This window comes from Capricornis sumatraensis, chromosome 8 (genome assembly GCF_032405125.1).
Source record: "Capricornis sumatraensis isolate serow.1 chromosome 8, serow.2, whole genome shotgun sequence".
Classification (NCBI taxonomy): domain Eukaryota; kingdom Metazoa; phylum Chordata; class Mammalia; order Artiodactyla; family Bovidae; genus Capricornis; species Capricornis sumatraensis.
Window position 1 is genome coordinate 11,765,406 of NC_091076.1, and position 25,148 is coordinate 11,790,553.

The 25,148-nt window shown below is 41.5% G+C and overlaps 1 pseudogene; it reads left to right on the plus strand.

Moving 5' to 3' along the window:
* The first annotated feature begins 551 nt into the window (after nt 1-551).
* The window catches only part of LOC138083436 (pregnancy-associated glycoprotein 1-like), a 34,968-nt pseudogene continuing 10,371 nt past the window's right edge, over nt 552-25,148 (plus strand).

The following is a 25,148-nucleotide window of genomic DNA, read 5'->3' on the forward strand; positions in this document are numbered from 1 at the left end:
AAACTGGTAGGTGTTTGGCCTTTTCATTTGGATTCCTAAACTTTCTCTCCAGTCCCTATTAGTTTTTGAAGTCCCTCAGCTTTTTTGTCCTTCACGATTCACAAGACTATTTTGTGCATTTCTTTAGCCAGTCCTGAAATCAGCCATCTCTTTAAGATCGTCTGGTAGAAAATGTATTTAGAAGCTACATGTTAAACCTCAGAATAGTCACTGTTATCAAGTTGTCACTGCTTCTAGGCTTTACAGTGGTCGGAGGAGGAAGCACACATTTTCATTAAAAATTAAAATAAAAAGGAATATAATTAGTTGGTACAAACTTATGCTTTCAGTTCAAGATTTAAGACAGCGGGGTTTGAATTAAACTTCTATATATTATGTGGGAACCTCTTTTTCTAGGCACTGAAAGGCTTACTTCAGAACATTAGTTTTAATTATTGTCTTGCTTGTACCTGTTAACATACATACGATTCTCTCACAATAACAAAAACAATATGAAGAACAATAAGTTGTTGAATTATTGCCCACCTCAGCTGCGATGATGGTGCAAAGGCATGGTGGCAGCAACGGCAGTGCAGACTCGTGGTGAAGAGGAACTTCCCCACGTCCAAACCAGGGCCGGCAGCCGAGAGGAGCTACCCTACTTCCAAGGTAAGGAGCAGTGGCTGTGCTTTGCTGGAGCAGCCATGAAGAGATACCTCATGTCCAAGGTAAAAGAAACGCAAGTAAGATGGTAGGCACTGAGACAGGGCATCAGAGGGCAGACAGACTGAAACCAGAATCACAGACAACTAGTCAGTCTGCCATAAGGATCACAACCTTGTTTAACTCAGTGAAACTAAGCCATGCCATGTGGGGTCACCCAAGATGGACGGGTCATGGTGGAGAGGTCTGACAGAATGCGGTCCACTGGAGAAGGGAATGGCAAACCACTTCATTATTCTTGCCTTGAGAACCCCATGAACAGTATGATAAGGCAAAAGGATAGGACACTAAAAGATGAACTCCCCAGGTCGGTAGGTGCCCAATATTCTACTGGAGATCAGTGGAGAAATAACTCCAGAAAGAAGAAAAGGTGGAGCCAAAGCAAAGACAACACCCAGTTGTGGGTGGGACTCATGATAGAACCAAGATTCGATGCTGTAGAGAGCAATATTGCATAGGAAACTGGATTGTTAGGTCCATGAATCAAGGCAAATTAGAGGTGGTCAAACGGGAGATGACAAGAGTGAACATAGACATTCTAAGAATCAGAGAGCTAAGATGGAATGGAATGGGTGAATTTAAGTCAAATGACCATTATAACTACAACTGTGTGCAAGAATTCCTTAGAAGAAATGGAGTAGACATCATAGTTAACAAAAGAGTCCAAAATGCAGTACTTGAATGCAGTCTCAAAAATGACTGTATGATCTCTGTTCATTTCCAAGGCAAATCATCCAATATCACAGTAATTCAAATCTATGCTCTGATCAGTAATGCTAAAGAAGCTGAAGTTGAACAGTTCTATGAAAATCTACAAGTCCTGCTAGAACTAACACCAAAAAAAGATGTCATTTTCATTTTCGTTTCATTTCATCTCTTTTGTGAGTTGAGGTACCCAACTCCTCTGTGGGGAGGTTGGATACTAAGGTGAATAAAGGGTGCACAGTGACTCTTCAGCCCTGGCACAGGGTGGAGGCTTCATATCAGCACCCTTTGAGAGTTTGGAGCAGACTGACGGGCTCAAAGAAGGCTTTGAGGAAGAGAGGGAATTTCAGGAATTCTAAAACCACAAACTCATTTAGCCTTATGGAGGGTTGCTTGGTTCTAGTCAGAACTGCACTGGATTCCATGCAAATGGCATCTCAAGGTGGTCTGCACTGGGGCACTGGGGACTCACGAGTGGTGATGAGGGCTACGGACTGACCAGTGGGAATAGGGAACCAGAGTATATTACCCAAACAAGCCTGGAGTGGACAAAGAGGGTGAGTGTGGGCTGAAGGAGGCTTCTCAGAGTTCCTGAGTTAAGTCTTCAAGAACGTGTTGTGGGTACTGCTCTATTTAAGATGGATAACCAACAATGAGTTACTTTGTAGCACAGGGAATTCTGCTCAGTTATATGACAGCATGGATGAAAGGCGTGACCTTGGGACCGGGATACCTGGATACATATGGCTGAGTCCCTTTAGTGTCCACCTGAAACTCAAAATACTGTTAATCAGCTCTACTCCAAAAAACAACAACAACAATAACAACAACAACAAAAAACACAAAACAGTTTTTAAATAAAGTATGGATTGTGGAAAGGCAGGAGGAGAATCAGCATTGTCTGCAGAGAAAACAAGGAGAAGGAGTCAAAAGAAAAGAAACAGGGAGTGAGGGGAACTATAGACACACTTGTTCTTTTCTAAAAAAATTATATTGAAGTGTGGCTAATCTTCAGTGTTGCATTACGTTCTGCTGCACAAAAATGTGACTCAGTTATACATATAAAAATATATATTGTTTCTTATTCTTTGTCATGTGGTTTATGACTGAATATTGAATATAGTTCCTTACGCTCTACAATAGGACTTTGTTGTTCTTCATTCCTCTGTTTCTCCAACTCCCAGTCCTCCACTCACTACACCCTTCCTCATAGCAACCTCGTGTCTTGGCCCTCTTTGGTTCTGGATGAACTCTCACAACCCCTGCTAGTGAGAAAACCCCTTGATACTTACCAAAAGAGGGAAATAAAACAAAGAACTGTTCTGACTCTGGATATTGGGGGGAGTCACTGGTAAGGGCTCATGCTGACTGGTGTGTGTCTCTGACTCCCCCAGGATTCTAGAGGCTGCTGCTATACCACCTTTAAAGAGAACAAAGGAAGTTCATCTGCAGAGATCTGGTTCCTGGGCGACATCTTCCTGAGGGTGTATTTCTTGGTCTTTGATTGAGGAAATGACAGGATTGGCCTGGCATGGGTAGTGTAAATGCTTGGAGTGGTTCAGGAATCAGTAAGGCCGTTCTTAATACACACTCACTCACACTTTGGGCACTCCTGATCAGGATGCTGGTGAACTGTATTTGGTGGTCTGTACACACTATTCTCAGTAAAGAAGAAAGTGTTTGACTCTTAATGGTGCTGAAACAAATGGTTGCCTCTGTTTGTGTCTGGGAGTGAAAGATCTAGAACCAAGTCTGAATCAAAATTGAGAGGAGCCCTACTCCAACTGGCTTCAAGAAAAAGGGAGACTCATTGAAATGATTCTGGGAATCCAGGATACAAAAATCATAGCAAATAAAAAGATCTCAGCGACTGGACCCAAGAAGTTAGAAGTCATCAATTCTCTCTCACCTAAGCTCTTTCCCTTCAGTCTACTTTGATGGTCTCCACCTGGCAACTTTTTTCCTTAAGGCTTCTACACCTAGTGAGAGTTCAAGCTACCTGCCCTAGGGTTTTAAATCCCAAAGGCATCACCTACTAAGGAAAGAAGATTGCAGACATCAGAGTTCAAGGGTGTTCGCTGAATGACCCACCTCAAATCACGTGTACAGCCCCAGATCAGCCATCCTGGCACGGACATGTGGTCATATGACTGGCTTTACATGGTCTTTTGCCCTGACCCAGCAGCACACATGGTTGTCAATTTCCTCCAGAACTACATGACTAAAGCTGGGAGAGGCAGCCCCAAGGATAGCGACTGGCAATGGTCTAGGCCAGGGAAGATTTTGTGATGACCCACCAACTCCACCACCTCCTCATACAGAGGAATTATAAGGGATAGTCAAATAGACTCTCTTTGTCTCATCTCAGATGATCTTATCACTGGGCTTCTCCTCCAGGGGATTTTGGGTAAGGTTCTTCATTAAGAGCTGGTTCCCAGTTATTCCCACAGCCCAGTCACCAGCTCTCTGCCACATATACCTGCGCTGTCCTTTACTTGTCCCACTTGGTAAGTGGTGGCCCCAGTGGGTCCCTGAGCCATCCCCCTCCTCCAGGTCACACAATGCCCCTTCCTTGCCTCCAGTGCTGCTGGAGAGAATGCAACGCATGTATCGGGGGACCCAGTGTACACATTGACTTCAGCCTTTCTGAGCTTCCTCCAGGGGTGGAGCTACAAACTATGTGCTTGGAGCTGCCATGGTTAGGCACTTTTGCAGTGGAAGCATCCGTTCTTTCCACCTGGAGGCCCTCAATAGATGCCTCAGCTGAGTCAGCAGGGGTCACATGTTGATTTCCTTTCAGATTGAATGGTTTGATCTCCTTGTTGTATAAGGGACTCTCAAGAATCTTCTCAAGCACCACAGTTCAAAAGCTCAATTCTTTGGCATTCACCCTTTCTTATGGTCCATTTTGCACATCTGTACATGATTACTGGAAAAATCATAACTTTGACACTACAGACTTCTGTAGCAAAGTGAGTCTCTGCTTTTTAATACACTGTGCAAGTTTTTCATAGCCTTTCTTCCTTCCAAGGGGCAAGTTTCTTTTAATATTGTGGCTGCAGTCAAGGTCCGTAGTGGTTTTGGAGCCCAAGAAAATAAAATCTGCCACTGTTTCCACTTTTCCCTAGTCTATATGCCATGATGTGGTGGGACTGGATGCCATGAATGTTGAGTTTATTTTTGTGAATAGTTTTTTGAATGTTGAGTTTTAAGCCAGTTTTTGCCTCTCCTCTCCTCACCAAGAGGCTCTTTAGTTCTTTGCTTTCTGCCATTAGGGCAGTGTCATGTTCATATCTGTGGATGTTGATATTTCTCCCAGCAATCTTTATTCCAGCTTGGGGTTTATGCAGTCCAACATATTGAATGATGTAACCTGTATAGAAGCTAAATAACTAGAGTGAGAATGTACAGCTTTTCATGCTTCCTTCCCAGTTTTAAATCTTTCAGTTGCTCTGTGTCTGATTGTAACTGTCGATTTTTGATCTATATACAGACTTTTCAGGAGACAGGTAAGGTGATCTGGTACTCCCATTTCCTTAAGAATTTTCCAGTTTGTTGTGGTCCACAAAGTGAAAGATTTTAGCGTAGTCAGTGAAGCAGATAGAACAGTTTTCTGGAATTCCCTTGGTTTCTCTATGATCCAATGGATGTTAGCAATTTGATATCTGGTTGCTCAAACCAGTTTGTACATCTGGAAGTTCTCAGTTCATGTAGTGTTTACGATTAGCTTGAAGGATTTTGAGTATTACCTTGCTAGCAAGTGAGACTTGCACAATTGCATGATAGGTTGAACATTCTTTGGAATTGCCTTTCTTTTGCATTGGAATGAAAACTGACCTTTTCCAGCACTGCGGCCACAGCTGCGTTTTCCACATTTTGCTGACATATTGAATGCAGCACTTTTATAGCCTTATTCTTTAGGATTTTTAAATAGCTCAGCTGGAATTTCATCACCTCTCCTATCATTGTTTGTAGTGTTGTTTCCTAAGGCCCACTTGACTTCATACTCCAGTATATCTGGCTTTACATGAGTGACCCAAGCATCATCCCTATCCTGGTCATTATGACGGTTTTTGTGCAGTTCTTCTGTGCATTCTTGCCACCTCTTTTTAATCTCATCTGTTTCTGTTAGGTCTTTGATTTTTCTGTTCTTTATTGTGTCCAACTTGCATGAGATTTTCCTCTGGTAGCTCCAATTTTCCTGAAGAGATCTATACTCTTTACAATTATATTGTTTTCCTCTAATTCTTGCACTGTTCACTTATGAAGACTTTCTTCTCTCTCCTTGTTATTCTCTGGAAGTCTGCATTCCATTGGGTATATCTTTCCCTTTCTCCTTTGCCTTCCACTTCTTTTATTTTCTCAGCTGTTTTAAAGGCCTCCTCAGGCAACCACTTTGCCTTCTCACATTTGTTTCTCTTGGGGATGGTTTTGATGACCACCTCCTGTACATTGTTACAAACCTCCATCCATAGTTCTTCAGGCTTCCAGACCTAATCCCTTGAATCTATTTTTCATTTCCACTATAAAATCATAAGGGATTTGATTTAGGTCATAGCTGAATGTTCTACTGGTTTTCCTTAGTTCTTTCAATTTAAGCCCGTATGCTGCTTGCTTCTGCCTAAGCATTGGGGCCATATCACCACTCACCACTCCCAGTGGGTGTGGAGCAAAAACACAATTTGAGGACTGTTACCCTGTGTTTGTGCTTGGCTTTTCACATGCTTAGCTGTGTGACATTGTTCAAGTCTCTTAACCTCAGTTTTCTCATCTGGACAATGGGCACCATGATGATAATTCCACCTCTAGATGCATGCGTGCCTGCTAAGAACAAGTGGTCCTGAGAGGGCCTTCTGGGTTCATGAGTCTGGAACAAATATGAATTATTTTGCCACCTGGGGAGAAGGAAATCTTCTGTTTAGAGGTTACAGGTGCCATCCTCAAGGCTAAATATTGATTCACGCCAAGTGACATCTGTCTCTGAACTTGACCCAGAACTCTGACTGATCTGATGCTTCTGTTTTCTGGGCCTCAACAAGATCTAATGACTACTGGCTCAGATTGCTCCCTTCCCAGCCTTGCCAGTCAGCCTTTCCTTGTCAACTACTTCTAGCCTGAAATCACATTGCAAGGAGAGTTGTGAGGCTGTTGGTCTCTTCTGTTTCTCATATCTCCAGCATAGCAAGAAATAACTGTATGGCTACTTGTCATAGCAACAGCTATGGCAACCTGTGTAGTCCAATCTCAGCTTGTTAAGTGAAGCTGTCCGCCTTTGGCCCCTCATGTTTACATTACCTATGGTTGCCTTAGAAACATTCCTTTGCTTGCTGTTTAATGATCAATATGTGTGAACTTGATCTAGATTACTTTCCCAAGCATGATTCTAACCATGCAATGACCTTACCAGACATTTAGTCATCTAACTACCCACGGGAATTGACAAAAGCATACCACCCATCCATTTCTTGCTTGCCACAAACAACACTGAAGTGATCTGCTGAAACAATGTGATACATTGGCACGTACACTCCAGAAGGGACACTTTTTCTGGATGCATTTTCCACCTAGTGCAGAATGTTTACCACAAGCCTCGCCCTGCTGCAGCTGGTCACCTGTTTTTTGCACTCAGCCCACTCCAGATCCCTTTGACATCCCTCAGTAAAATCTAGAGAACAGACTCAGTCAAAGGTCTCTCTCCTGCAGAAAAGAAATTTTGTTTTTCAGAAAACAATACTTGGTAACACATTCAAAATCTTGTGCTCCTTGCCTTGGATTCAAGGACCTGCCCCAGAGAATGGGAAGCCTCCCCTTCCACCTAAATCTTTCTCCACTCCAACCAGGACCAGAGCCTTCACTGGACCCTGTGTTCATATTGGTATCATTCAGTTGCTAAGTCATATCTGACTCTTTGTGATTACCTATTCAGCAACAAAACAGGCTTCCCTGTCTTTCATTATTTCGTGTAGTTTCCTCAAACTCTTGTCCCTTGAGTAGGTGATGCCATCTCACAATCTCATCCTTTTTTTCCTTCTCCATCTGCCCACGTTCTTTCCCAGCATCAGGGTCACTTCCAACGAGTTGGGTCTTCACATCATTGGCCTAAGTGTTGGAGCTTCATCTTTATCATCAGTCCTTCTGTTGAATACTGCGCTACCTCTTCCAAAACAACCTTCATATTTCTAATCACCTAGCAATATTGACCATTGATAAAGTTTAACAGAAAACAGATCTAGTCCTCTGGGAAATCCCAGCACTGCCATCCTGCCTTTCTCTTACTTTTCTCTCCAGCTGGCATAGAATTGCTTCCCTACAGCTTCTCCAGCTTGAAGTTGTCTGCTGACCCAAAATTGTCAGCTGTCAATGAATTGTTCCATCCTCCTTCCTTAAAGACTTCTGCCTGCTCCCTGATTGTCCTCTGTACATCAGTTCGGTTCAATCTCTCAGTCATGTCCAAATCTTTGCTACATCATGGGATGCAACATGCCAGTTTTCCCTATCACCAACTTCCAGAGCTTGCTCAAACTCATGTTCATCAAATTGATGATGCCTCCCAACAATTATGTTTTCTGTTTTCCCCTTTGCCTCCTGTCTTTAATCTTTTCCAGCATTGTGGTCTTTTATAATGAGTTAGTTCTACCCATCAATTGGCCATAGAAATGGAGGTTCAGCTTCAGCATTGGTCCTTCCTATTAATATTCAGGACTGATTTCCTTTAGGGTGGACAGGTTGGAATTCCTTGCAGTCTAAGGGATTCTCAAGAGTTTCCCAATACCACAGTTCAAAAGCATCAATTCTTTGGTGCTCAGCTTTCTTTATGGTCCAACTCTCACATCCACTCATGACTTCTGGAAAAACCATAGCTTTGACTCTACAGACCTTTGCTGGTAAAGTAATTTCTCTTCTCTTTTGTATGCTGTCAAAGTTTTTCATAGCTTTACTTCCAAGGACCAAGTGACCTTTTTTTTTCACAGCTGCAGTCACTATATGCAGTGATTTTTGAAGCCCAGGAAAATAAAGTCTGTCAGTGCTTTCATTGTTTCTTCATGTAGTTGCCATGAAATAATGGAACTGGTTGCAGTGATCTTCGTTTTTTGAACTGTACATATTTCATGAAGACCATCCCCAAGAAAATACATGCAAATGGCAAAATGGTTTTCTGAGGATGCCTTAGAAATAACTTAGAAAGAAGAGAAGCAAAAGGCAAAACAGAAAGGAAACACATATCAATCTGAATGCCGAGTTACAAAGATAGCAAGAAGAGATTTGAAAAAAAAAAAAAAAAAGCCTTCCTAAGAAATCAGTGCAAAGATATAGAGGAAAACAATAGAATGGGAAAGACCAGAGATCTGCTCAAAAAAATTAGAGGTAGGGAAGGATCATTACATGCAAAGGTGGGCCAAATAAAAGACAGAAAAGGCATGGACCTAAGAGAAGCAGAATATATTTAGAAGAAGTTGAAAGAATATATAGAAAAACTAAACAAAAATAATATTAATGATCCAGATAACCACGATGGTGTGATCACTCACCTAGCCCTTAGACATCCTGAAATGTGAATTCAAGAGGGCCTTAAGAAGCATCACTACGAGTAAAGCTAGTGTAGGTGATGGAATTGCAGTTGAGTTATTTCAAATCCTAAAAGATGGTGCTGTTAAAGTATTGCACTTAATACATCAGGAAATTTGGAAAACTCAGCAGTGGCCACAGGACTGGAAAGGTCGTTTTCATTGAAATTCCAAACAAAGGCAATTTCAAAGAATGTTCAACTACCACACATTGTACTCATCTCACATGCTACCAAAGTAATTTCTGCAAGCAAATCTTCAACAGTACATGAATTGTGAAATTCCATATGTTCCAGGTGGATTTAGAAAAGGCAGAGGAAAAAAAAAAAAAAAAGAAAAGGCAGAGGAACCAGAGATAAAATTGCCATTATCTGGTGTATCGGGGGCCACGTTAGGTATTACTGACAAAATGGGGGCACGTTCTCCAGCCCCCTCTCCTCACTCTGCAGGCACAGATCCAAGGGATGAAGAAGTTAGGCCTTGTAATTCTGACTTGTCTTTTCCTCTCCTGGGCTGAGTTGACTTAAAAGAAATATTAAGGTGCTTATTGTTCTTGAGAGGAGTATGAGAAGGCACAAGCCTTCTGCAGCATTGCTCAGAAAATAATTCATAAAGTTAATCATTGACATTTGTTCAAGGACTTTTACAAGAGTGTTCCAGGATGAGCAGATAGGCCATAGCTTGAGGCCATGGGAGGGATTGCTATCTGAAGACTATTTGTGAGGAGAATGTTTATGGCAAAGGAGTTTACAGAATTTATGGTTTAGAAATAATTAGAATAGTTAGAAGTTAAAGATTTAAGGAATGTTGTAAAGTTATCATAGTTTACTATAGCTTATAGAAGTTAGGAATTTTTAGAGACACTATAGCTAGAAGCGTTTTTAAGAGATAGTGAGCTCAGGGTGTTAGGGGCAAACAGGATTTAGGGAGATAAGTAGTAAACTGAGGAATGTAGCATGAGTTACAATGCAATCACAAGTTAAGTATAGGACACATTAGAAAGTGAAAGTGAAAATGAAGTCGCTCAGTCGTGTCCGACTTTGCGACCTCACGGACTGCTACCAGGCTCCTCTGTCCATGGGATTTTCCAGGCAAGAGTACTGGAGTGGATGGCATTTCCTTCTTCAGGGGATTTTCCTGACACAGGGATTGAACCCGGGTCTCCCACATTGTAGACAGACGCTTTACCATCTGAGCCAAAGACACATTAGAAGAGGTAGATATGAGATGATAAGGCTGATTCCAAGAGAATCACTGAAGCAGGAAATCTGTTTGAAGAGCAACAATGATTTATGGAGATAATAAATCTGGGAGAGGGGGAAATGAAAATGTCAAACCTCTGGCCTAATGTTTTTTGTAAAAGTATAAAGAGAATCTTAAACTTGAAATAAACAGGCAGTCCAAAAGAAAAATGAGAGGCTGCCTCATCACCAACACCACTCATCTCTTCAGGTTGTTAGGGACCAAATGACAGGCTCTAGGACCTGAGTCATGTTTACCAGAAGGAGACAGGATATGCACTCATCCTGCCTGGCCAATCATGTAACACCAGCTACTCCTGTAACTGAGACAAAGAACTGCCTGTATATAAGCCGCCACACTCCTTTGTTCGGGGCTCTCGACTGATTCCGCTGTGTCAGATGAGGCTTGAGCCCTAGCGCGCTAGAAATAAACTTCCCTTCTTGCTTTTGCCTTACTGTGGTGGACTTGTTCACTCTCGCGGTTGGATCAGAGATACGGGCTCGGAGCATAACACAGGTTGAATCCCTGGTTGCTGGAGTTGAACTCCGGCACTGTTGGATCATAGAAAAAGCAGGAGAATTCCAGAAATATACCTACTTCTGCTTTATTGACCATGCAAAAGCCTTTGACAGTGTGGATCACAACAAACTGTGGAAAACATACTGAGATTGGAATACCAGAACATCTTACCTGCCTTCTGAGAAATCTTTATGCAAGTCAAGAAGCAACAGTTAGAACTGAACATGGAAGAGCAGATTGGTTCCAAATCATGAAAGGAGTAATTAAAGGCTGTATTGTCACCCTGCTTATTTAAATTCTATGCTGAGTACATCATACAAAATGCCCAACTGGATGAAGCACAAGCTGGAATCACGGTTGCTGGGAAAAATATCAATAACCTCAAACATGCAGATGACATCACCCTCATGGCAGAACATGAAGAGAAACTAAAGAGCCTCTTGATGAAAGTGAAAGAGGAGAGTGAAACATCTGGCTTAAACTCCACATTCAGAAAATGAAGATCATGGTATTTCATCCGATCACTTCATGGCAAATAGATGGGGAAACAATGGAAACAGTGAGAGACTTTATTTTGGGACGTTCCAAAATCACTGCAGATGATGACTACATGAAATTAAAATATGCTTGCTTGTTTGAAGAAAGCTATGACAAGCCTAGCAGCATTTTTAAAAGCAGAGACATTACTTTGCTGAAAAAGTTCAGTATAATCAAAGCTATGATTTTTCCAGCTGTGATGTATGGATGTGACAGTTGGAGCTAAAAGAATGGTGAGTAATGAAGAATTGAAGATTTTGAACTGTGGTGTTGGATAAGACTCTTGAGAGTCCCTTGGACTACAAGGAGATCCTACAAGTCAAGGAAATCAATCCTGAATATTCATTGAAAGAATTGATGCTGAAGCTGAAACTCCAATAATTTGGCCAACTGATGTGAAGAACTTACTCATTAGAAAAAGGCTATTACTGGGAAAGATTGAAGGCAAAAGGAGAAGAGCATGACAGAGCGTGAGATGGTTGGATGGCATCACCGACTCGATGACATGAGTTTGAGCAAGATCTAAGAGTTGGTGAAGGACAGAGAAGCCTGGTGTTCTGCAGTCCATGGGGTTGCAGAGTCAGACATGACTGAGTGAATGAACTTAACGGAACATGCCCCATAGCAAATGCTATTTGTAATTATCATGTTTCTCCATCAAGACAGGGCTCCCCAAAGCCCCAACCCATATCCCTAGTTAGTCTGCACCCATGCACAGAAGTCACTGCCTAGCATTCACAAGGCATTCAGTGAGTTCTGATTGCAGGGGGACCTCCATTTTGCTAGACATAGAGGAGCAAAGGACACGTTTATTCTCCTGTCTCAAACAACTTGAAAATAGAAGAGATAAATGAAAGAGAAGTTTTTTACATTAAATGTCAGGCAGCAGAGAATGGATTCCTGAGGCGTGGAGCAAGCAAGGTGAGTTCAACAATTGCCCCAACTCTAGAAATAGTTTCCAATACATACATGGAAGTGCTATCTAGGCAGAGACAAACAGTCTCCCAAGAAGACAGACTTGAGACTCTAGATAGTTAGAGTTCACAGGAGAGAGCTACACACAGAGAACTGTGTAAGTATACAGGTGATGCCGTTCCAGTTTTCAGAAGAGAGTTGATAGTACTGGTCAAGATTATAGGGAACAATCCTTGAGTCTCAAATTGTGCCAACTCTTGGGGCACCCATGAGCATGGAAATTACTCATAATTCCCATGACATCACTATGGCCCTGAAGACAATATTACCTTACTAGTGGGGAATAGTAAACCTGGTCTAAAGGCTGGTCTTATATCAGCTAAAAAAACTGAACAGCAAGCTTTCAAAAAATACAATTGTTTCCAAGAAATGAACAGTGTCTGCAAACAGTGCCATGAATAATTTATATAAATTAAGAATATCCAAGCATCCAAAGGGTAAAAAATTGCTATATCCAATATCCAACTTAAAATTTCCATATGAATTGTGAAAATATTTGCCCTATGTCAATCAAAATATTGTAAAGTAATTATCCTCTAATTAAGATAATTACATAAATTTAAAAAGAAAAAAAATTCCAATGTGTAAAGAAGCAAGAAAATACCCATAATGAGGGAAAAATCAATTAGTAAAAACACAGTTAAAATATACATCACATAATTAGCAGGGAAGGGCATTAAAATGCTTCCTAGAATAATAATCTTAATAGTCATGAAGCTGAAGAATATTGAGTATGTTAAATAGAGACATGGAAAATAGGAATGAAAAGACTGCAGGAAAAAATTAATTGTGCATCACAGATATTTGAAAAAAAATTAAGAATACTGAAATATATGTAAATGGAATCCCACAGGAAGTGAAAGGACAACAGAGAAAAGAACTTCATAATTACTGGCTGAGAATCTTCCAGACATGATGAAAGATTTAAACCCATTATCACAGAAGTTCAATTAATGCAAGTACAAGAAATAGGACAACTATTCAAAGGTGCATGATAATTCATTGTTAGAAACAATCAACCATAAAAAAAAAAAAGTAACAGAAGGAAGAAAAACAGACACAGTAGAACAAAAAATGGGAAAGACAGCAGATTAGGCCTATGAAACAATGTTAGCCAGAGGACACTGGCAGCACATCTTAAAATGCTGAAACATGATTGAATCAGAATTCAATACCCAAGAAAAATATATATCAAAAACAAGATAAAATACTTTCTCAGACACACAACAACTATGAGACTGCATCACCGCCAACAACCAATGTAACAAGAAGTGTTTTTTTCAGTTCGGTTCAGTTCAGTCGCTCAGTCATGTCTGGCTAACCCCATGAATCACAGCATGCCAGGCCTCCCTGTCCATCACCAACTCCCGGAGGTCACTCAGACTCATATCCATCGAGTCAGTGATGCCATCCAGCCATCTCATCCTCTGTTGTCCCCTTCTCCTCCTGCCCTCAATCCCTCCCAGCATCAGAGTCTTTTCCAATGAGTCAACTCTTTGCATGAGGTGACCAAAGTACTGGAACTTCAGCTTTAGCATCATTCCTTCCAAAGAACTGCATCACCAACAACAATCAATGTAACAAGAAATGTTTTTTTTACCAGGACTCAAATGTGAGATCTCGATAATTCTAGCCATCTCAGCCCTTCAACAGACCTTGACAGGGACAAACAAATATTAATGTAGAAATAGTCATTGCATTTGTACCCACTTCTAGAAAGTATTCCTAACTCCTCAGTACTGGTCTTGCAATGCTGGTGGACTAGATGGAGAAGTGATGTGAACAGAAATAAGGAAGGTGAGACAGGTAGGTTAGAATGTGAGGTAACAAAGAGAAGGTATTTAGAAGCTGAAGAATTGAGAGAGATTTGGGACCTGAGTTGGAAAATCAGTTTTTAAATCAAACTGGTTCATGTGGTGTGTATAATCCTCACTTCAGTCCTTAGAAGATCACTACTGACCAGTCTGCCTCTTTTGTCTGAAACACAGTTCAAGTCCACCTAGTTGTTTCTCATTGCTGCTCCTTCCTCCTGCCTTGCACACTGTGGCCAGCTGTTCAGCCTAATCCATTCAGAAAAGGTTTGTTCTTTAAGGCAGGCACTGCAGGCTACCTACAAAATGATCTATTCTCTGCTCTCTTTCAAAACTGAAAATAGTTTGTTATATAGCCATGAGCCCAGTAGCTACAGGACTGCATTTCCTGCCCACCCATGCTCTTAGTCATGATTGGTGACTGATATGCAAGCAGACCTGTAAGAGGGATTTCTTGGAAGATTGCTTTCAAGGAGCTGATTTAGCTGAGAGATGGGACTCTTCCTTTCCCCACCTACTTCCTAACTGTTGTCTGGATTTTAGTTGTGATGGCTGGAACTCCTGCAGTTGTATTGGACAATCATGTAACCTTGGAGATGGATATCACCAAAGCTCTGGCTTGGGCCACTTCCAGCTTTTTTTCAGTAGGAGAGAAAAATCAAGTTTATCTTGATAAAGTTATAGTTATTTTTAATTTTTGCAATGTGCATCCAAACTTAATCCTGATACTACTATGTGTTTAATATAATATAGCCTTATTATTTTGTTGGGTTTAGGGAATACATTCATGTTTTATAGTTCTTTATTTTTTTTTTATTTTATAAATTGATTCATCAACCATTATACCTAAGTTATATAAATGCAAAATTATGATTATAAACATGTTTTCCTTTAGATTTTGCATTTTTATACTTTCTTATCTTCTTTCCTTTCTTGTTTTCTCCATATTTTACAGCCTGGGCCATGTCCTCTCTTATAACCTCATCCATATCCACATCTGCAAGTCAAAACAGACCGAGAGTTGTGTGGGGAGAACCAAAGAAGAATGAATACAGGGATATGAATGATGGGTGGTGGCCCTTGTTACTCATTACCCATGTTCTGAAGTGGAATCACATTCCCCTGCCCTTCTGTGTGCCCACAATCCCCAGGTTTGCCATTATCATGGAAAATACTTTGGTCAGTGAAATTTGAATAGAGGTGATATGTCACTACCAAATTGAAGTATTATTTCTATTCCACTAGCTGGAATGCAGATGTAATGACAGGAGCTGGAGCAGCCATGTGAGGCCAGAAGTAAGTAGCACAGGTGGAAGATATGACAAGAAGGAACTGGGCCCTCATCTATGTGGAGAGACCTGCACTAATATTATATGAAAGATAACTGAATTGGTATTGTATTTAAGATAACATTATTTGGGGTTTGATTACAGTCATTGAACCTGTAACCTAACACTCAGGATAACGGATTTTTGTGTTAGCCTTGTCTTGGTATTAGGGTCTGAATGAGACAATATCTACTGACGTATACTTACAGGTGAGTCAAGTGACAGCCCTGCCCTCTGGAAGCTGTGCTCTAGTGTGGGATTCAGAAACTGAAGCAAGAACAAAGCCAAATGGCAGGACAGCTTCAAGATCCTGTAGGAACCCAATGGGAGGGGAACCTCAATCAGTCGTGATCTCAGGAGATTGCTTGAAGCAGGGACAATCCTCTATCAATCTCCTCATAAATAGGCCATGGTGCCAAGGTTCATGTAAAAGTGATTTATTTCAAATTCCTTCCAGAGTGTTTTCCCTTTTGATCCAGTCCTTAAGATATGTGTTTGAAACCTAGATTGGGAAGATTGCAAATGGCCAAGGGCAAATAAGCCGGTGGGCCACAACTACTGAGCCTGAGTGTCCCCGAGGCTGTGATCTACATCAGGAGCTCAGAATTGAAAAGCTAGTGCACTGAAATCACAGAGTAGCCCCTCCTGCTACAAATAGAGAAGTCTTGAGCAACAGTGATGACCTAGTGCAGCCAAACGTTTTTAAAAAATTTCTCCCAGAGAAACCAGTGTAGTCTCAGGGGAAGCAGGACGTGAAAAAGGATGAAACAAGTCTGGGTGCAAGTCATGGAGAGGGAAGCTACAGCCTGTTTTCACAGGGAACTTGGGATATAGGTTGCGCCTCAAACGTGCCCCAACCCAAGGCTAGGGAACTGGGATTTCACTCTCCCACTAGCGTCTCCATCTCATCCTTCAGCTAACACCCACCTGGTGTCTCCAAGCCCTTGGAGACTCCAAAGAAAAATCAAAGGTGACACTAGAAGCAAAAGACACCAAAGCTCAGGAAAATGTAACCTTCCAAATTGTGTAGATTTCTGCACCCATTCTGCCATATCCAGCATCACATCTGAAACCCTGCGAGTCACCTCATGCGAAGAGTTGACTCGTTGGAAAAGACTGTGATTCTGGGAGGGATTGGGGGCAGGAGAAGAAGGGGACAACAGAGGATGAGGGCTAACTGGCATCACTGACTCGATGAACACAAGTCTGAGTGAACTCCGGGAGTTGGTGATGGACAGGGAGGCCTGGCATGGTGTGATTCATGGGTTCGGTAAGAGTCGGACATGACTGAGCTACTGAACTGAACTGAACTGAAGGAACTCCATGGGTCTCCACATGTAAGCATTTTTTAAAAAATCAGCTTTTAGTCTATATAGGAGTATAGTTGATTTACAGGATTGTATTAATATTAGTTGTATGAGAAATTATTTCCCTTATACATAGATAAGTACCCATTCTTTACTAGATTATTTTCCCCTACAGGATATTACAGACGATTGAGCAGAATTCCTGTGCTGTACAGTAGGTCTTTGTTGGTTATCTACTAAATAAAGTAGTATACATATATTAATCTCAAACTCTCAATTTATTGCTCTCCTACCTTTCCACATTGTTAACTATAATTATTGTTTTGACGGATGGAAGGGTCTAGGCACTTTTTGGATCAGGGTCAGTTCCTGTGAGAGTGCAGTGGCCAGGGAAAGCAAGCCTGAGAGAGATTCATTTGAAATGATGCTAAATGTTGAGAAGGACTCAGCCATGCAAAAAGCTGGGAGAAAATATTCTAGATGTGGGATGTAGCCCCTGCTAAGGTCCAAGGTAACCAAGTTTAATAAATGGTTACCCTTCCACTGCCAATCTTCCTTCCATGTTTGGAACTTGGCCTACAGGTCAACCACCATGACTTCATCCCATGCTTCAGCTGTGAGTTAGCACCAATAGGCATGTCAGCGTTCCCAAAAGGGATAACCTGGGGCTATCACGAGGCTGAATATGCTCTAGACTCAGGGAAGTGTACACAAACTGGTTATCACCAGGAGCCTGGGGCACCACCAATGCCTCTGACTCTCTCCATGTACTTGTTCTCAGAAGTAGAAACACCAAGGAACTGATAAAGCAAATAAACAAGTAATGACTCTTGTTTCATTTTACCCCGTGTGATTCCCATGGCCCTTTGACCACACTGCTCTCTGCCCCAAAACTCTTTCCTCTTTTGCTTCTCTAAAGTGGCTTGTGAATTACATCAGCACCTGACTGTGAAGCCTGGTGGCTGGAACTCAACTCATGATCAATCAGCTGGGACCCAGAAACATCCAGCCTTTTCCTGAGTCTCTGTCCTTTTTCTCCAACCAGATTCATAAACCAAAGTCCCTAAAAAACATAAGGGTGATTGTAATCCTCTCAAGACCTTTGAATCTCCAAGGCCTATTTGGAGCATCAAAGAGGGAACACATGCCCCTGTATCCAGGCTATCCTCGGACCTCTGCCTCCCTCAGCCAGGGCTTTCCTGAGGAAACATAAGACACTTATCTAAGTTGCCAGAAGGCTAAGAAGAGTTTCTCACTGTGAATGCAGGTTGGTGTTAACCAGTCACCCAAAGGCCCGTGTTGTCTGAATGAGGAGAGGGAGCTCTGGGGATTCTGAGCTGGGAGTGAGTCTATCACCACCTGCAAGACTGCCTCCTGGGGTCACTACAGTTGGAGCTCCCCTGCTGTGCCTGGAACCCAGAAGAAACAGCCTGCAGTATTGCTTTCCTGCTGCTACAAGAAGGCAGGTCTACTAATAAAATCAGAAGCAGACTTGAGGGACAATGAGAAAGGAACTTCCACTCTGGTGCCTGCAGATATTTGAGAGAGCTGCCCAGCAGTGGATGCAATGCAGTTTTCTCTCCTCTTTCCATTCCTGGAAGTCTCTTAACCTGGGAACCAGAGTTCCTGGGTCCCAAGTCCTCACTAACTTACCTACAGCTTTAGAGTGAGTCATACAACCCAGGGTCATTTTCCCATCTCTTGGATGAGGGAGACTGGACGTGTTCCAGAACATTTGTTCCAGAATGAAGCTCAGTGCCAATCAGTGGACAAGTGGCTCAGAGGTGCGTGTTGCTGAGGATGCTGAGGCTGCCTCTGGTGGGCAGGGGGCTGTAACTGTCTGGTGATGTTCAAGGGTCCTGGGATCAGAATTGGGAGTGGTAGACCACTTGGCACACAGCTGCTGTGACACCGAGGACCTTAGAGTCCTTGCCCTCTAGAACTTACCATCATTTGGGTTCTGTGGGATGAGATCAAGTACTTAAAAGTCAGAAGTTACCCATGGGGAATTTTGTAGATTCCTCAGGAGAAACCCAAATTAGGCTGATGAATCATCTCTGCTAAAAAACTTGGGGAACTAGATATGCCAGAATTCTTAGACAAATTTTGTAGTAGTTTAAATACTAGTTAAAGTAGGTCATCTTTTGGATGACCTGCCAGTTGCTCTCTGGCTTGGGATGGTACCCACAGTTACAGTGGAATCAAATGGCTCTGGGGGAGGCTGTCCCTCTTCCTATGAATCAGTAGGAGTGAGTATAGCTCTCTCCTTTCCACTTCTGAAGGAGAAATTCCAGCAGGAAGGGCGTGACCTCCAAGTGTAACTGGAAGACTCAGGTAGGTCTGGCCCTCAGGTAGGCACTATTATTTTCCCAACACTTCTTCCTTCCCTCCTGGGTCCTGTGCAAACTGCCCACCTCCTGGTTCCTGGGTTCTGAATTCCTCCTCCCTTCTTTTGCAAATATCCATGCAGTCCCACTTGTGGCTTCCTCTCTACCCAGACCCAATCCCTCACCTGCAGATGGCACTAAAGAAGGGAAGACCAAGGAAGGGTCTGCCCAGTTCATTCTTTCTAAAAATGTCCGCATTCCTTCTGCTTCAAGACCCTGTCTTGAATCATTAACATCTCCAGCTGGATGATTCAGCTTATCAGAGGAATGGAGATGCAGATGGTGGGGGCAGTAAGGTTGTCAGGTGTGGGGGATGGTTTTCAGATGACAAGAGATGAGTTGGAGTAGGAGCATGTTGTCCTCCAACCACTCATTCATTGGGGACCTGCCAGAATCTGCTATCTTGGGCTCCTCAGGGTAACTCTAAGACAGAAATTTCAAAATGGACTTTCTATAAACTTCTTACTACAAAACAGTTTCAAACATAACAAATATAATAAAGAAGAGCGTCACAAACCCTATATTTTATCATTTGGCATCAATAACTACAAAACTAACCTCTTAGTCCCACAGGTTGTTATATACTAGAGACTTTGCAACATCAAGGTGATGGCCAATTGAGTTCCCAGTGAAGACATTCTTGACTTGCGTCAGTCTTTTTCTTCTTGCTATCTTCTCACATGTGTTGGTTGAAGGGAACTTGGAAGAGGCAGAATAAGAGAGAAAAAGAGGGAGAGGATAATCCCATCATGAGGGACCACCATCAGAACCCCATGTCAACCTGGGTACCTCCCAAAGCCCCTACTTCCCAATACCATCACATTGGGATTCAAGGGTGGACACAGTTCAATCCATAGCAGCTATGCAGATCTGTTTTAAATCAAGACAGACACTCATTTCATTCTCTCTTTTACTTCTTATTCATTTTTTTCCTGAAGTATTTTAGGGACAAGATGAACAATTCACAAAATGTACATAATAAGTATTTGGGGTAAAATAATGGGAAGTTAAAAAATGTTCTTTTTTTCCCAATAAAATGAACATTTACTATCCAGTCCATGTGCACATTTCCCTGATTCACAAAAAGCAGATGTCTTTTCACAGTTTACTGAGAGAATGTAGTCATATGTTGCACTTGGTTGTTCTCCTTTAAGACAAAATAACTGTTCCTCTCACAATTTTAATGCCATTCACTTGTTCAGAAACTAGGAAGAAGCAGGGTGGTTTGTCTTGCAGAATGTCCCACTATTAGGTTTAGAGCAGGAATCCACAATACCTGCATAGTGGGTCAGGACAAGTACCAGTCTTTGGTCTCGCAGGAACCAGACCTCCACAGAAGGAGCTGATCTGCAGGCCAGTGAGTGAGGCTTCATCTGTATTATAGCTGCTTGCCAACACTCTCTCATCATCCCCAGAAGGGACCATCTATCTTGTTTTCCTGGAACTGTTTGTAGTTACATACCCTAAGCTTAATATAAACAAAAATAGCTTAAATATTGATGATTATTTTCTTTCTCAGTGCTCAGAATGGTGAGTTTGTGCCCTAGCAATCTATCACAGTGAAAAATTAGATGTTGCCTGTTAACATTTGGACACATTTGGCCAGCTTTAAATTAAATATTGAAAAACTAAGATCATGGGATCCAGCCCCTACTTTCATGGCAAATAGAAAGAGAAAAGGTGGAAGCAGTGACAGATTTCTTCATCTTAGCCTCTAAAACCACTGTGGATGGTGACTGCAGCCATGAAATCAGAAGGTGTTTACTTCTTGGCAGGAATGCTATGAGAAACATAAACAGTGTGTTGAGAAGCAGAAACATCATTCTGCCCAACAAACTGTAGATGTTTGGCCTTTTCATTTGGATTCTGAAAATTTCTGTCCAGTACCTACTGGTCTTTGAAGTCCCTTATCTTTGTGGTCCTTCACGATTCCCAAGATTATTTTGTGCATTTCTTTAGCCAGTCCTAAAATCAGCCATCTCTTTAGGAATCCATGCATTGTCTGATGGGAAATGTATTTAGAAGCTACATGTTAGACCTCAGAACAGTCACTGGTATCAAGTTGTCATTGCTTGTAGGTGTTACATTGGTCAGAGTAGGAAGAACACATTTTCCTTAAAAAATAAAATAAAAAGGAATATAATTAGTTGGTACAAACATGCTTTCAGTTCAAGATTTAAGACGGCGGGGTTTTAATTAAAGTTCTTTATGTTATGAGTGAAGCTCTTTTTCTAGCCACTGAAAGGCTTACTTCAGTACATTAGGTTTAATTCTTGTCTTGCTTTTACCTGTTAACATATATATGATTCTGTCACAATAACAGAAGCAATATGAGGAACAAAAAATTGTTGAATATAGTTTCAGATTTCTTTCCTGTATTTCTTCTGATTTTCTTTTTTTGTTTGTTTGTTTGTTTTTGGATGGGCAATATTTTTGTTTTCCCTTAGAAGATATTCCACTCTGAATGTAGTCATAATTGTGAATTTTAAAGCCACTTAAGTTATGTGTTGTTATGGGCAGCTAGTCACCAACTTGATGCAATTAGGTTTATCAGTCTTTGTCCTCAATTCGTTCAGTTCAGTTCAGTCCTTCAGTCATGTTAGACTCTTTCCAACACCATGGACTGCAGCATGCCAGGCTTCCCTATACATCACCACTCCTGAAGCTTACTCAAGCTCATGTCCATCGACTTGATGATGCCATCCAACCATCTCATCCTGTCTTCCCCTTCTCTTTCTGCTTTCAGTCTTTCCTAATATCAGGGTCTTTCCCAGTGAGTCAATTCTGCACATCAGGTGGGCAAATAAATGGAGCTTCCACTTCAGCATCAGTTTTTCCAGTGAATATTCAGGACTGATTATTTTTAGGATGGACTGGTTGGATCTACTTTCAGTCCAAGGGATTCTCAAGAGTCTTCTCCAACACCATAGTTCAAAGGGCATATATGTGTGTCATTTGTCAGTGATGTCATATTCCCCAGGTTGGGATTTAACCACCAAAACTGAATTTAAACAATGTGCAAAATGAGTATTAAGACACAGTGCCCCATCTACACACATCTGGTAACTAGGAGAGGCTCCTGTTGTATTCAGGGGACAGTCATTGATAGATCTCATGCAGGAATAGGCCCTGGGAGTCCTGGATGAGTCATTAAATCTGATTGTCTTTACTTGGCTGCCACAGTTGTTTTGTCTTCTTTGATTGGGAAGACATTTCAAACTTAATTTTTTGTATGTTCGGTTTGACAGACAAAATTTTTCACAGTATAGACCCTATGAGGAAATTATATCAGATATATATATCCATTTATCTTCAGCAGTTAAATTCGTAAGTTTGTATGTCCCTGGTGATATTCCTTTATAAATAGAAAGGAAACACACATATTCAGTATGCATTCAGTCTCTTTGTAAATCAACCAACATGAATTAAATTCCTCTCTGTCCCCATTGCACTCCCAACTCTAGGCGAGAAATAAAAACCTGCAGAGACTGAAGGCTGATTCCAGCACATTGCTGTGGAGATTTCATTCCCAATGTTGGTTTTGGAAAAAAACATTATTTGCTAATATTAAAATAAGTATATTGTACATAAATATCCAAACTTCTGACTTCTCTTGAAAACATGGCCAAATGGCCTGCTTTCAGGCATGGTCAAAGTGTAGGAATGGTTGCTCCCAGTGCTGTGCTGCGAGGGTCCAGTGCAGCCCTGGGCCTCCTGGGGCCATGAGTTTGTGAGAACTAGGCTGCTAGCTATCTTAAGATAAAGGCTACTTTTGTCTTGATCAACTTTGACTTTGAAGCCTTTAACCCAAAACACAGAACACACTACTTCCTTGCAAGTTTTCTGGATGACATAAAATATCTTGTGGATACATATGACATTTCATCCAATACTGAAACCATACAATTGAAGTACTACTCTTCCCTAAATGTTTGATTCAGACTGACATCATAGATGCCCCTGATATCTGCCATTAGACCCACTAACTAAAGCCAGTTGTATGTCCCTAGGCTGTCCCTGAAGTCTTCACTTGCCATTTGACAACTTATCCTCCTAGCAATCTCCTCTCCAATGAAGACAACAATGCATATCTCATGAAGTGGCTAGGAAGATGACATGAAAGCACGAATATCAAGCATGGCCCTTAGTATCCATTTTCATGATGTTCTTAGCAGTTTTTTTTTTTTCTCCAAGTAGGCAAGGTTCTCCATCTTCTTATATGTCCATACAGATCAATTTGATTTTCCAACCAAGCTTCAAGGAAGAGATTACAGTTCAATTCTCTGTATTCTGAGAAGCTTCAAAGTCCACTCACCAAGGACACTGATGACGGTAAAGATTTTATTGAGACCTTTCTGTTTTTTTTCAGACCTATTATTAATGGCCTAAAGGCTTAAATGGCCAAGAAAATGCACTGGTCATAGCAAACAACCTCTTCCAACAACACAAGAGAAGACTCTACACATGGACATCACAAGATGGTCAACATCAAAATCAGATTGATTATATTCTTTGCAGCCAAAGATGGAGAAGCTCTATACAGTCAACCAAAACAAGACCAGGAGCTGACTGTGGCTCAGATCATGAACTCCTTATTACCAAATTCAGACTTAAATTGAAGAAAGTAGGGAAAACCACTAGACCTTTCAGGTATGACTTAAATCAAATCCCTAATGATTATACAGTGGAAGTGAGAAATAGATTTAAGGGCCCAGATCTGATAGGTAGAGTGCCTGATGAACTACGGAATGAGGTTCGTGACATTGTGCAGGAGATAGGGATCAAGACCATCCCCATGTAAAAGAAACGCAAAAAAAAGCAAAATGGCTGCCTGGGGAGGCCTTACAAATAGCTGTGAAAAGAAGTGAAGCAAAATCAAAGGAGAAAAGGAAAGATATAGGCATCTGAACACAGAGTTCCAGAGAATAGCGAGAAGAGATAAGAAAGCCTTCTTCAGAGATCAATGCAAAAAAATAGAGGAAAAGAACAGAATGGGAAAGACTAGAGATCTCTTCAACAAAATTAGAGATACCAAGGGAACATTTCATGCAAAGATGGACTCAATAAAGGACAGAAATGGTATGGACCTAACAGAAGCAGAGGATATTAAGAAGAGGTGGCAAGATTACACAACGGAACTATTCAAAAAAATCTTCATGACCTGGATAATCATGATGGTGTGATCAGTCATCTAGAGCCAGACATCCTGGAATGTGAAGTCAAGTGGGCCTTAGAAAGCATCACTACGAACAACGCTAGTGGAGGTGATGGCATTCCAGTGGAGCTGTTTCAAATCCTGAAAGATGATGCCGTGGAAGTTCTGCACTCAATAAGCCAGCAAATTTGGAAAAGTCAGCAGTGGCCACAGGACTGGAAAAGGTCAATTTTTATTCCAATCCCAGAGAAAGACAATGCCAAAGAATGCTCAAACTACCATACAATTGCACTCATCTCACATGCTAGTAAAGCAATGCTCAAAATTCTCCAAGCCAGGCTTCAGCAATACATGAACTGTGAAATTCCTGATGTTCAAGCTGGCTTGAGAAAAGGCAGAGGAACCAGAGATCAAATTGCCAACATTGGCTGGATCATGGAAAAAGCAAGAGAGTTCCAGAAAAACATCTATTTCCGCTTTATTGACTATGCCAAAGCCTTTGACTCTGTGGATCACAATAAACTGTGGAAAACTCTGAGAGAGATGGAAATACCAGACCACCTGACCTGCCTCTTGAGAAATCTGTATGCAGGTCAGGAAGCAACAGTTAGAACTAGACATGGAACAACAGACTGGTTCCAAATAGGAAAAGGAGTACGTCAAGGCTGTGTATTGTCACCCTGTTTATTTAACTTATATGCAAAGTACACCATGAGAAACACTGGACTGGATGAAACACACGCTGGAATCAAGATTGCTGGGAGAAATATCAATCACCTCAGATATGCAGAGGACACCACCCTTGTGGCAGAAAGTGAAGAGGAACTAAAGAGCCTCTTGATGAAAGTAAAAGAGGAGAGAGAAAAAGTTGGATTAAAGCTCAACATTCAGAAAATGAATATCATGGCATCTGGT